General features: G+C 41.7%; 1 pseudogene; it reads right to left on the bottom strand.

Annotated features, from left to right (window-relative positions):
• Window positions 1–3,473: 3,473 nt before the first annotated feature.
• LOC137171253 (PALM2-AKAP2 fusion protein-like) overlaps window positions 3,474–15,103 on the bottom strand; it is an 80,094-nt pseudogene continuing 68,464 nt past the window's right edge.

A 15,103-nucleotide genomic window follows, 5' to 3' on the forward strand; every position in this document is an offset into this window, starting at 1 on the left:
TTTTTTCCTTCTCCTCTCCTCCTATTTGTTTTTTTTCCTCCAGTCTCCTCTTCCTCCTCCTTTCCACTCAGTCCCCCAACTGTCTCTGAAAGGAGCTGTTTACTCCTCCTCCTCTTCCTCCTCCTCTTCTTCCTCTTCCTCTTCTTCCTCCCCGTCCTCGTTGGCGTAGATACCGGCTTCCCACTTCAGCGCCATGTCGCTTTTTCTCCTGGTGACACGAGTGGCCTCCAGAACCTGTCGAATACAAAAACAGCCGATCAGATACGAGCGCATTCAGCTATGTAATGATTAAACCCATGCTCAAGGGGATCTACTGCCAACACAATCACACCACGGTGACTTTGATACGGCATGCAGTGTATGTCAAACACTGAGGGAGCGCTTGATTAAACCGTCAGTAAAACTTTCACTACTAATGACCTTGAGCTACCAAAATGAAGCGCACCTGCAGTATTTGACAATAAAAACAAAAGTAATTTAACTCCATTTCATGCTTGTTCCACATTTCATGTTCCCGATCACCTTACCCTTCCTCTACACACACTCATGCCCAAACACACACAGTCACACTTACAAACAATTAAACATGTCTTCACAGATCTCTGTGTGCAGGAATCCAGGATTACAATGTGAAAGTGAAGTGGATCGAGTTCATTCTGACAAAATGTCTAAGAAAGTGATGATGACGGAACATGATGAGCAGTAAATGACTTTCGCAACACTAAGCACAGTAATGTGACATGTGAGCGCTGACGTCACACATGAGGGGAAGTCAGTGATACTGTCAGAGAAGATTTATCTCGTGATATTTTTACATGTCTTTACTTGGTGCATGCTGATTATCTAAAGGAAGAAATATGAATGTTTCCCTTTAAATACCTTTATATCAATCAAAAATGTATTGTGTTTACATTTTAAATAGTCTCATGATTGGTTTAATGTCATCAGCTATTAACCCCTTTCTAATCTTTTTTAAATTGTGCACATATTTTATTTGGAATGAAGCTTTTTTTTTTTTTTAAATTGGTGGTGTATACATTTTATATGCAGAAGGGATGTGCAACACTGTGTATGGGGGGAGGGGCGGAGTCTAAGGTCACACCAAATCAATGGACAAGCACATGCAGCACCAACACCACAGAACAAGAACAATAAAGCAGTGACACCACATGCAGACCTGGGACCAGATATAACATATTTTAGACTTCCACCTACTCTAGTGTTTCAAACAGGACGTTAACACAAAAGTAAGACATTTCTACATTTTCTGGACCACTTTCATGTCTGGCGGACTGAGTGAAGTGGCACAAGCTGGTTCTTACTGTTGACTCATTAGAAAGTGACTTTTGGCGTTTGGCTTTCTTAACCTGAAAGCCAAATGGCCACGAGGCAAAACACTTTCTTCAGTGAGACATAACGCTGGTAAGACTCAGTGAATGTCTTCAATCTATAAAACAAGCTGTACAGAAACAGTCCAAATATACACAAGGATGTATTAGCTTGTAAGAGTAAGAGTTTTCAGTTCAGTCTGACCCAGGTCTGACAGTAAATGCAGTTATCGGAGTAGTGAAGAGGTTTTGGGGTGCAACAGGTACCTCAGTGGTTACCTCGTTAGCCAGCAACAAACGGGCATACTGACCGACCAGCAGGAGAGAAGCAACAGTACACATAGTCAACACATGTGATGTCATCATGGACAAACAATAACAAGATCAGCAACAGCATAAGTGGAGAACAACACTGATTGAAAATGATCTGTTCAAGATAAATTCAGATAAATATCTTGAAAAATAAATGATAACTATGCAATGTCATGGATGTCATTCAGTTTCTTTATGATGGGTTAGTTGTTGAAATGCGATATTGCCCTGAAGTGAACTTCTTTTTTCTTAATAATGACTAAACCGGCATTAAAGGTCTTATTTAGATACTGAAATGACAGGTTATGGAGTCAGGACAGAAATCCCCCAACAACTGTGACTTACTTTCAATTTCATCTCCTACTTCAGGCAGGGAAATTCCCTCTGGTGTTGTACAGTATTAGCTCATACCAGCAGGCCATGGAAAGAGGTACTGAGCCAAGCTGAAGTTACTAAATCCCAGTGAACCACAAGACAGTCCAACGAGTACGTAATAGGCAATGAGCTGTGATCACTTTTCTGCTACTTTCACTTACTGAGATACTTTTTGGTATCTTTGTTTGTTCCTGTCTTTTGTTGGCCAAAGTTCAACCACAACTTCATTAATTTTTTAGGGCCAAACAAAACAGCACTAAGTGTTGGTCACTAAAATTACTTCATTTTTGTCATACTATACATGAAAAACTTGAAAAAACATTAAAAAAACCATGAAATACATTCTGTAACTGCTTTTTATATACTATTTTTATTGTTATATTTCCAGGTGTATATACTTACACTGTTGTCGTCCATTTTCTCCCTCCTCTTCACCTTGTGTGTTTCATAGTCTTCCATGAGAGTCTGCATGAAGTTTTTGGGTCGAGATCCTCCAGAGTCCTCGCTGCCGGCGTCAGAAAGGGCTCCTTCCGAGGGTGAAGGTGAGACAGGCGGTGCGGGTCGAACCTTCTCGATTTTTCCTGCAAATCATCACAGAAAAAAAAAGAAAATTCACAACAAGACACAAGAAAAATGAAATGTCTTTTGTTTATGAGCCCTAACCTTGCACCAGCTGTCTCATAGAGGGACCAATGAGACAGGATTTTGTGAAGCGTTACAGTATGAACTAACCTGGTGCTGTCCTCGCTGTCATTGTGAGTCTACTTGGCAGGCTGTTGCTCTTCATCTTATCTGCTGCGGATATGGTGGTTGGCCGTATCCCCGTCCTCACGGGACCGTGACCGCTGCTGGAAGTGTTGCCGGTGCGGACAATGACAGCAGGCTTCGTCTCCCTCAGTTTCTTCAGCTCTTCCTCCCTCTGCTGAGCTGCTCGGATCTCCTCCTCGATCATGGACAAAGTCCGCTGCTTCTTGGAGCGCAGGCGGAACGGGCCGCTGGCTGCAGGCTCCGCCTCAGGACCTCGTGCTGCTGCTGCTGTGCTCCGCAGTTCTGCCGCCTCTGAATATTTACTGAAGTAGCTGAACTCCGGTTTCTCCGGGCTTGGAGGAGATGGGGGACGGTAGACTGGGGTTGGCCTGGCGACGGGAGCTGATGCGACCGGGCCAGGAGCAGGAGCTGGAGCCGGAGCTGAGGAAGCAAGCGCTCTGGCGTAAGAGGACTGGATTTTGATCCTGGGGCCACCCTCTTTGGGTCTCTGTGGTGGTGAGATGGGCTGAGAAGGAGGTGGAGAAGGTGTCTGGAGATGTGGTGCTGGACTGGAGGACTGCTGCTGCTGCTGCTGAGCCTGCTGTGATTCTGAGGCTGTCTCTTGGTAAACCACTCTCACCTCTGGCTGCCTGTCTGGCTGAGGGGATGGGTTGGATGGAGCAGGGCTGGAGGACACAGGTGACTGGAGACTGGGGGCTCCACCAGAAGACACAGGAGAGGAAGAAACTGGCACTGGGCTATTTGTAGATGCTGAGGATGGAGACACAGGAGTGCTCAGCTGTGAAGATTCAAGTCAGGGAGAGATGACTGCCACTCGTCTCCGTTCTGAGCTGCCAGGGCGTTGTGGATGGCATCTTGGAACAAGTACCTCTGCGTGGTACTCCAGCTCGTTTTCTGTTGGACTGCCGCTGGTCTGCCCGTTGACTGGCGTGGTGGGCTGGGGAGTAGGCGGTGACACAGGAGTAAGCGGCAGCGGGGTAGGGGGTAGTGAAGCCCCCCGCTGTCGGAAACATTATCCAAGCTAAACACAGTAGTGTCCTGAGAGCGGAGAGATAACTCGTCCAATCCTGAGTCAGACTCCTCTGGGTGAAAGCCTGGGTGGAAGTGACTCCTTTTCCTCCTCCTCAGGCAGGATTGTCATCACAGCTCGAGCACAAGTAAATTCTCCTCCGATTCCTTCGTCAGACCAGGTCACGTGACTCTCTCCAGTTTCGGCTATAATGTCACTTCTCCCATGGCTGCTTCTGGTTGTGGATTTCACGAAGGGTTTGGCAAGAGTACAGGTGAGGAGCGACGTCCTTCTTGCTTGACTCCCCTTGCAGAAATTGCTTTCTGGCAGACGAGAAGTCGATCTGTTCTCCACGATGTCCTCCTTCCTGGATAGATCGGGGTCAGAGGTTACCACTGTGGGAGGGCCTGACAGCTGGGGCTGCAATTAGAGACGAGAAGATAGAATCCAAAGGAGAAAGTTAGGAGGATGGAAAATTACAACAATCAGCCTTACATGAAATATAAAAGCAAAAAAAAGTGTGTATGTGTGTGTGTTTGTGTGTGTGTTACCTGTGTGTATGCATAAGTATTCTGTTTCTGCTGTTTCCTCTCCTGGTATTTCCTGAGAGACTCAAGCTGCTCCGCGTCCAGCTGCTCCTCCAAAGGAACCTTGAATGAATGAATGAACAAACCAAAGAACCAATCAATTAGTTTGTCAGGACAATATTGGAGTTAACATAGAAACAAGAAATATTCAATATTAGACTACCTCCTGAGGAGGATTCCACCAGCGTTGGGCGATGCCAGGGTTTTTCTTCACTGCCTGGTCTTTGATCAGCTCCTGACGCTCACGCTCCAACTCCTGAACCTGACCGGGGGGAAGCGACCCAGGAGAAGAGAAAGGAAGAAATCATCAAATCAAAATCCCTTGCTTTGCAGTCTGTAATTGATTATGATTTGATCTAAAGTGATCGGTGTACAAGGGTCACAACTCACATTGCTCTGTAGATTTAGAAAATACAAACATACATAATTTGGTGATATACTTTAAAAATAATCTTTCTGCATTTTTCACTCATCACTCTAGGATTAACCTATCTGCATTTGGATATTTTGCTGCCCTGTGTAGTTATGCTGAAGCTGGATTCTCAAAACCTTCTTAGAGAAAAAAAAGGCCTTTTTACTATGTTGAAAGTTGACAGTTGGAGGACACATTTTAGACATGTATTCATACTTTCATTCACTGCATCATTAATTTTAAGCTTAACATTTTCTTTTCAAGCTTAGCCATATCATAATTTAGTTGGTGTCTATATTGTGTATCTTCAGAACTTTAAAAATGTCTCAAGTTACTTATTACAACTTTGGTCAGTCTAGTCTATATACACAATATTGTTGCAGGTGGCGATCATTTAGATCAAAATGTGAAAAACAGTTTTGTTTTTGTTACTATGTATCTGAATACTGCATCTGTTACAGCTGATACATGATCTAACAGCTGTTTACCTCCTCTGAGGGTCGTCTCCTTGTCACTCTGACCTCCTGTTCCTCTCCGGGGGTGAAGAGTTTTGCGGGTCGTCTCTCCTCCTGAAACGCTCTCAGCTCAAACTTGGCCCTGCTGCGGCCCGACTCCTCCTCCTGCATATGCCCGTTGGTCTTCACGGCGGACTCCTCCTGATGGAGGAAGGTGGTTTGTTTCTGTCCCTCCACTACGATTGACTGGTGATTGTCAGGAGAGGAGGCTGACACGCAGACAGAAGGAGAGTTTCCGTCTATGCTGACTGGTTTGGTGTGTTCGGACGGGGAGGCGCTTCCGTTGGTGGGTGTTTCTGAGGCGGCGTCTAACACCTGGTCCAGGTAGCAGATCTCCTGAAGATACAGCAAATGAGCAAAGACAGGAAAAAGAAAAAAAACAAACAAACTTAGAAATTCAGTTAAGTCAAGACCATATCCTGAGACTGTGACAAAACCAATAAAATTACTGCTCAGCCCAGGAGATAAAACATTTGAGCTGAGTATGCTCTGAGAATCTGCATACCTGCACCACCTCGCTGTCAGAAGTCTCTACTTTCACACCAACTGCATTGTGGGCTCGGTTACCGGGGCTGTTGAAGCAGCCATGTTGGATCTGCTGGCTCTCCAGTTCCATGGTTACAGGCCTGTCAGTGATAACGCTGACCGATTCCTGGAAACTGACGCTCTTCAGGGCTCGCTCTCTCGGTGTTGTGTCACTGACATCATCGGCTGCCCGCCACGATTTCTGTGTCAACAAGCAAACAGAAAAACATGCGGTTCACAGACTCTGTATGAAGAAGCTGTACACTCTTGTCTCGTGATCAACGTTTGCTAAAAGCGGAAATTAAAAGATAACCTGTTTCACTTAAGGCTTTTAAAGTGGTCAGACTAATAGCTCATATACCTCAGAGAGACACACATCACACACATAAATCTGTCTGCATTGCAGTAGTACACTGAAGTAAGTCTGCAGCAGCACGAGTGTGTTTTGACTGGTTCCCACCACTATGGGGCGCCAACTCCCAAGCTGCTGCATTATGACAGATCAGAAACCTCACAATCTTCCAGGGTACTTATAACTATTTTATCTTAGTCCATAGACCCATTACAGTTCTGAGAATGCATCCATTTGCAGCATTACAGGAAAATGATTAAAATCCAGTAACTCTTCCTCCCTCACATTTCTTCTTGTACTCTATTTGATAACACCCAAATGGGCAGGTGGGCTGGCAGATCATTTATTTTATAGTTATTGGAAAGTTATTGGAGAGTAGGGAGGCATCTTGAGGTTTTCCAACTGCATGTGGAGATTACCAAAGTCTTATCTTCTGCTTCACAGTATATCCATTAAAACCCTTTTTAGCCTCTCCTGATTAAATATCTGAGTCAAGTAGTGTTGCCTGCAATCATTGGGCATTTTTACATAATGTTCTGCACAAAGTTTGTCTTAAGTGCAGCAATGGCTCAGCAAAGATACTGTAAGTTCTGCAGCCTCAAAGATATTTAAGCATCAATGCCTTTACATTTGCTTACACACAGTCACTGCCTGTATCCTCCTAACCGCAGCCTTTCACAGAACAGCTTCACTGATGTGAAGTCCTGGGCTCAAGGCCACATTATCAGTATTTGTTATGAAAGCGAACAATAATTCTTCCAAAACCTAAATTTCCATGCTGGATTGGAAACAATCATCATTCCGGTCACAAAGCCTGAAGCAACTGATTGTGTAACTGTATCGTGACGTAACAACTTGTCAACATGCAGCAAAATCTCCCTAAATGGTTTTGAAATAAAACGCACGTGACTTGAGTTGATAAAAAGAGAAACAGTTTTATCCAATGATGTAATTACAATGTAATACACAATTGCACAATACGATTTTTATATGTTACACCCTTATGAAACAATAATCACAAATTAATGCAACGCTGTAATTTTTTTTCACGACTTAAACATTTTTTTTTGGTTTTGTTTAATTTTGACACAATTTTGGGGAATAATATGAATTTTTACTGACACATTAATTTACAGCTGCAGTAAACAAGTTTCTTGTTTACTGACATGATGTTAGATACATTGGCATGCAGGGATCAAACCTGTGACCTTCTGTTTTTTGTAACCCATCCATCCGACACACTCCAGACCTCCTGGTAACAAGTAGGTACATTTACACACTCCTGTCTTTATTGACCGCTCTTATTCAGAATGGACCACTAACAAATGAAACTCTATTGGCTTCCTGTTTTACTGCCTTGTACTCATTACACTTCTATTCTAAGGATGTGTTTACTTCCATGAGAGGTTTGTTGACCCACGTCTTTGTAACATGTGAGTGTGTGCGTGGAGATTTAATGAGGAACACTTCCGTGAATTGGCTCACTGTTCAGTAAAACACACATAGCCATAAGGAGGAAGTCTCTCCATTTTACCTTCCCTTGCACTTAAAAGCTTTTGACTCACTACCGGACTGTTTGAATAAGGTTCAAACTTCACACTCAAATCAAAGATAAGGACGACTGATCAACACTCTGTCATTCACAGGCATTTTTGATTTGTTTAGAGCAGCTGAAATACAGTTACAAACCATTCTGCAAACCTGATACTCATAAAACTTTCTACTTATATTGATGAGGTAGATTTCAGTTGGACTTATCAGCATTAAAAGGGAGGCCTCGCCTTAAATCTAGACACTTTTTATTTCCGTATCTGCCCCTCATTCTCTTCTTTCTCTTTGTTTCTTGGTCTCATCCCCTCTTCCGCTGAATCCTGTCTCTCCCCCTTCATGTCTTTTCCTTCCTTTCTTGTTTCTTGTCACATGGTGGATTTATAACACCCTGTCTCTTCAAAAAGCCTCTTATACTGAGACAACGCTTTCCTGTACACTCCTCCTCACTTGTTTCTTCAGTCCTCTCTCCTCCTCCCTCCCATCTTCATGCTTTTTCTACTGAGACAAAACATTCCCTGAGGGCATTTTGGTGACCCATGTGGCTCAGTCACATGTGAATTCCTCACTTGAAATAAAATGTGACATACAGTATATCAGAATAAACAGATTCTCTTAAAGGAAAGCTACCAAACTTCCTAAAAAATTGATTTATTTTCTATTCATGTAAAAACACGTGACATTTTAATCTAAAACCACGTCTGTTTGTTACTCTGTGTCAGTTGTTCTAAAATAAAACTGTTTCAATTCTTATACAAGTGATTCTGTCTGTATCTACTGCATTCAAGTTTCTCTATTTTCAGTAGTAACACAGAAAGTGCTGCATTCTGGGCTATATTTGCATTTTTTGGGTTAAACAACAAAAACTAGATATTTCAAAGAAAACCTATCAACAGAAATACTAATTAAAACACAAAGAGAATAAGATGATGCCCGTAGTTTGACAGAAGTTTTTACAGTTCATCCTGAAGGGGACATGAATGTGTGCACCAAATTTTATAGCAATTCATCCAATTTCACATATAACCGACTGACCCACCAACAGACAGACCGACATTGCTATCTCTGTGCTAGCACAGCTAATAATAATACTGCAGCAAACAGTGCTTTAGAAATGAGAAACATTTTTATAACCACTTTCACTGCATCAATAGCATTTCTCACTTGGACAAAGGCACGAGCTTATTTATCACTTTTTCATTTCAACAAAGGGATTTCTTTGTTTAACCGCACTATGATTGGCAGACAAATATTGCACAAAATGTTTGAAGTACTTAATTCTTTTCTTCTTTTTCTTTCATCTCCAGTTCCTTTGTTTTCCTCTCACTCTCCCAAACTCTGCCCATCAACAAGTCAAATGATTTTCCATCCACTTAATGATATTAGTGGCCATGTGACGACCAGCTGTCACTTCTATATGCACACTCACACAGACTAAGTCTTTGGTCTTGTTGTATTTGACCCATACTGTAAGTGTATGTGTGTGCATGTGTAGGAATGTGTGTGTGTGTGTAAGTGTAGGAGTGTGTGTCCAGCAGGCAGCAGAGGGGGAGGATATCCTGTTACTGCCTGAGGAAAACAGTACTACAGGAATGTTTCATATGCAACGCTATTCTGCTACAAAAACACACATGCACACACACACAAACACACAAAGGATTGTGGTGCATGCCGGTGGGAGAGTGTCCTTCCAAGTGTGTGTAGTTGTATAGCAGGTGTGTATGCACGTGCGTGTTTCTGTCTCTTGTTGAGGTGAACTGACATTCCAGGCATAACTAGCTGTCCTCAAGGCTCTGGCTCTAATGCTTTTGATGAGGGACACTGTACACTCTGCCTGGCCAGCTAAACGAGCAAAGTGTATGTGTGTAAGAGGGCATTTGTTAGTGTGTGTGTACGTACTCGATGATGTGTTTGAATGTCTGCAATGTGTTATAATCCTTGGACTGGTATTTAAGCGTCCATAATCTTATAAATGTACATAAATGACTATGTATTAATGTAAAATATAGTGCTTATAGTCATAGCAATCCCACACCCTCATGTGTCCACTGTGTGAGAGTGTGTGTAGTGAGTTTTTCCAAAAAAGGAAAAACTGCAAATCTATTTTAGGGTTAAGACTTTGGCATAGAGTTCAGAATTAGTACTAAGTTGTTTAAAGTTATTTTTTGGGTGACAAGTTCAGACCAGAATAAGGATTCGGTTGGTTCAGGTCAGTTTATGTTTTATGCATAAAGATGACAATTCTTATGTTATAGTTAGGATTTGGATTTAAAAAGATTAGCTTTCTTAAACGTATTTTAACACAAAGATATGAGTTAGGGTTAGTTAATGTTGTTTGTTATGTTAATCATATAATCAGGATTATGTCAGAGTTCAGCTGAGGTTGTTATGCGCTGTAACAGTTTAAGTTCATATTATAAAGGGTGGGAGTCAATTAATTCTACGGAAAGGCGTCACAGCAACTGTAATAAAAGTGTGACTGTGTCTGAGTCATCTTACTATTACTGTGTAAGTGCTGGACCATGCTCTGCCTATCGCCATTCCCATCACATCTGGAAAAGGTTACGCTCTGACTGTGATGCACAAAAATCACAATCACACACACATAAGCACCACGTTTAAACATGCACACTTGGCCGCATGCTTGAGACGCTGGGGGAGTTTGTAAGCTAGAAGATGTTTACCGGAATACAAATACACCCGAAAACTCCCTGATGGGAAGTAAACATACCATCGTTATGTCTCACACACTCTATCTTTTGGTTTCACTCCATCTCGCACATGAACAAGTTTTCCATACTTTCACTATCACCTCATCGTCTACCATCTGAGCTAACACTCCGCTTTAGCCAGAACACATGGCCAAAGTAAAAATGACAGCCTGATAATGTACGTCCTCAAACACACGTACACATACACACACTAAGCTCCTGTGTAGCGCAGCGCTCCGTCTCCTGGCTAAATATGATCCTGTATAGTAACTGGAGCCTGCTGCTGGTTTAGCCTGGTGTCCTCATATCCAAACAGCCTGGATTGTGGACCCAGGCCAAACAGTGCTACCCAGTACTAATTCATGATTTCAGTCAGTCTTGTCTCAAGACGGTTAGGAAGACAGTGATGGTTTGACACTTTCTGACAAGCTGAAAGAGCGGCTAAATGAATATGTAATGGGTAACAATTAGCCAGTATCAGCAAATAGACAGGTGAGCAAATTAAGGGAGCGAACACCTGGCATAAACATCAGGGCAGAACAGACGAGTCGGTTCAGTTGGGTCTTCAGGCAAAGGTGCGCAGTTTTTTTCCCCCCACGACATTATGTTGTAACATCTGGTTGCCCAGAATCTAACCTTTGGCATCAATACTTCATCTAATACAAACCGACTGTGTTTGGGTATGTGTCTTCAGACAAGACTTCTGTCTATTCTGACACTTCCTCCTCTTTTCCGTTACAGTATTCCACTTCCTATGTAGCATATATTTTATGGAATTTTAGCTTGTACGACATATTTGGTTTAAAGGATTTAAGATAAACTGAACTTAATCTTTCTCAGCGGCTCTGAAGTATTGAAATTTTGTTGTATGTTGTTGTCTATTCTTCTGTCTCTTTTTCCTTATCAAACCATGGTATAATGTATCTAATACAGAGGTTAAAGTACAGAAGTAAATCGTGTTAGTACTCACCTGCTGCTCTTACAAGTACCTTGTCTCTCAACAGTGGATTAGTCTATTTCAGAGACATCTGTAAATCCATTGTATATTTTTCAAAAGCAAGCTCACTTCTATAATATTACAATAATTTCTACCATCCGCGTATGTGTCTTCTTCTTTTTAGAAGCTTTATCCGTTTCTCCTATTCAGCTCTGTTCAGTTCAGTCCAGCTTTGGTCCGTCCTGTTCCAGATAGTGGGAGTGCCGGACTTTTCCCTAGCCAAGCCTTTTCCTCTTCGTCTTCTCCTCCTTTTCCTCCCCTCCCGTCTCTTTCCTCTCCTCCACAAAGCCTCTCCTTTCTCAGTAACATTCCTGCCGGCTGCTCAGTAAGCTGTGATGTCATGGGCTGAGTGTGTGTATGTGTGTGTATGTGTTCGTTTCTCCAGATGCCCTCACGCACAAAGACCCCTTCTGTGCAGACCCTCTTACATACACACACACACACACACACACACAAACACCAAAAACATCCACCCTGTGTCTCCCCACTCCTCCCTTCCTGTGTAAGACCGAGCCCTCTCCTTCCCCCCCTCCGTAGACCACTCACCCACTTTCCCTTTAACCTACAGCTCCTGTCAAAACTGAGGAGACAGAGAAGCCATGATGAAGAGATGATGACTGATGAAAGGTGGAGGAGATGATAAGAGGGTAATGGTATTTTCTTCTGTCATCATCAGTGTGGATTGTTGACTCAGTCCCACATCGGAATTGATATACCGACTGTATTCGCCTTTTCATAAAAAGCGAATGAAACCTGCTGCCTTATCCTGCCTTAAAGCTTCAACTATTTTATCATAAATGCTTCACATGTCACAAGCTGGTCTTAATGCTGTTTTAGAGGCCTAAAACAGCATTAAAAACTAAAAGAATCAGCACAAACTTTCAGCTGTTGGTAACACAAAAATTCAGGAGTAAACCCACATATTTGACAGAAATCTGTTTTTTTTTCTTCATCTCAGGCTACTTGTGTGTGTGTGTAGTGTGTGAGTGTGTATGTGTTGGGTCATAGGATCGGGCCGGAGGAAACAAGAGCTGACCTGGGTCATGATTCACTTTCTCTGCTCACGAACACTACATGGAAACACTTTCTTCGAATATACAAGAGCAATTAGCAATATTGTACAAGCGGCTGTCAAATGATGGAGGAAGATGCTACGAGCGATGCACTGATGTCTTTAGAATTTAGTTTAGGAATCAGGGCTATAAAGATGAATTGCTTAAGCTAAATACACAAATGACAAAGCAGCTCTGTAGCAGTATTTGACAGAATGATATATTATTTCTTCTCTCCTTATTACTTCAGCTGTAATTAGCTACTTTCCTCAAGTCTACTGTGGAAACTTGACCTTGTGTCAATGACAAGAAACTAAACCAGCTATTTTACACATGGAGAGAGTTTGTCCGACACGATATTACAGTAGGATTGCAATATCACCATTCACACTTTTTTGCCACTTAATGTCCCACCCAGCATTTGATAATCAACTGTGCAAGGAAAACATACTTCAGAAGACAATTATGTGGCTTTTCTCTTTGATCTGTAAAAATCCTTTAACTGTTGGTTTATGAAATGTTCATTTCACACATGTTGAGATCACCAGAGTGGTCCAAAGGTCAGAGAGGTTATTCTTGTCTGTAGCTGCAAAGGAAGCCCAACAAAAGTCAAGCTGCGCATCCAGTCAGAGTGTGACAAACAGCTGCTCACTACACTTAACTGTAAATTTCTCTTGATACATTATTGACTACAAATGCAAAAACAAAACAAAATGACAAATAAATTAATGTGAGTTGTGCCTCTCAAGCAAAATCCCTTTTAAGTGTCTTGCTTTCAAATGACAAATCACAAGTTCTTGGTGAGTTCCTAAGCTAGAAATAACTCAGAGCCATATGATGAAGAGAAATCGGTCACAGAAAATTGGGACAGTAACCCAATTATTGGATATGCGCGGAGGGGGGGGGGACACAAGTTCAATTCCTGGATGGGTTGTAAAACACAAAGAGACTTGTGATAGTCATTATGTCAGTGCTTGTGATTTATAGAGGAAAAAGCTAATGACCATAGAGTCCAATAAGGGACAAATTGTGAAAGACGAAGAGAGATATTGTTAGATACAGAAAGACGGGCAAAGACTGAGGAAGACAGTAGGAGCACATGTGACGGTTTATTCGTGTGCGTGTGTGTGAAGTCATGCAACTGGGTCAACACTATCGAGTCATTAAAGAGTAGTGCCCAGAGCAGTCTTATGTCATGGAAGCTGATCATGATTGATCAGAAACACAGCAGATGACACACTTTGTAGCATGCCAGACACACCATAGTCCACACAGACACACATATACTCTACACACACACCCACACACAGTACAAGTACAGTACAAACACAGAAGATTTAGCACATACAGTAAAAAACGAAGGTGTTTACATGAGTAAGAACAGAAAAATGTAATGTAAATCACTTCTACTCTTTTAGTAATGAAGTCATGTCCCTCATGGCTCCCGGATATACAGCTTGTGTCTCCATGTGTGTGTCTGCATCAGTTTAAATCAGTGCACAGTATACGAAAGAAGTTCACTAGTGAAACACAAGCATATTTCAAGTCACAGAAACAGTATTTCATTGAGGTCTTGTGTTCATGATTCAACATATTCTCTCTGACATTCAGTGGAGCATAATGTGGTTGTGATGGTGATTAAATTTTGAATAATTAATTATTATTATTGTTGAATAACATATTATTATGTTTTGCATGTAATATTGAGTTTCACATGTCCCAAATTCTTTATGACAAATGCTTCCACCCTTAAAGTTTAAACCTGTAGGCTGAAGTCACAGCCAACCAACCAATGACAAACTGTGTTTTCAGCCATATTTTGGTGAAAATCTTAGAGTTTACAGTACACTAAACATACAAATAGACAGAGAAGAGCCTTCCTCCATGAAGGAGCAAGCAATGAATTCTTCAGAATCACCTTTCAAGCCTAAAGAAGGTGAATGTCTCAAAACATACTGTAGGTTTTTGGTAGAGTAGAGTAGAGCTGTAATGATTAGTTGATGGACAGAAAATGAAGTGCTAAATTCTTTGATAATCCATTTATAAATTGTCTGGCTCTAGCTTGCCAAATGTGAATATTTTCTGGTTTCTTTAGTCCTCTGTGACAGTAAAGTGAATATCTTTGGGTTGTGGACTGGTCAGGACAAAATGTTACATTTTTGTTTGAATCTTGGGGTTTAGGAAACAGTCATTGACATTTTTCACCATTTTCAGACTTTTTAAAGACCAAACAACTCAACAGATTAACCAATAATGAAACAATGGTTAGTTGTAGCCCTATGGTGGAGTATTTCTTTAAGTATAAATTTACTCAACTACTTAAGTATAAATTTAGCCCAGTCAAACGTGTGCCATACCAACATGTTAGATGATAATGTGATTTGGTGCCTCTCCAAACTCCTTAGCCTCATTAACAGCTGAGTGCTGCTGCTGCAGGTTTATAATGAAGCATGACTCTGAACCAGCATGGTCTGATACTTATTTCAAATTTAATTTAAAAACTGATTTTGTCATTTCCAGAACAGGAAGGAAAGGTTCATAGTGATATCGTATCGTAGTCATCTAACTTAAATCATCATCAGTGTGTGAGGGCTTTTCCAGTCTATAAACCC

Source organism: Thunnus thynnus, chromosome 19, assembly GCF_963924715.1.
Source record: "Thunnus thynnus chromosome 19, fThuThy2.1, whole genome shotgun sequence".
Classification (NCBI taxonomy): domain Eukaryota; kingdom Metazoa; phylum Chordata; class Actinopteri; order Scombriformes; family Scombridae; genus Thunnus; species Thunnus thynnus.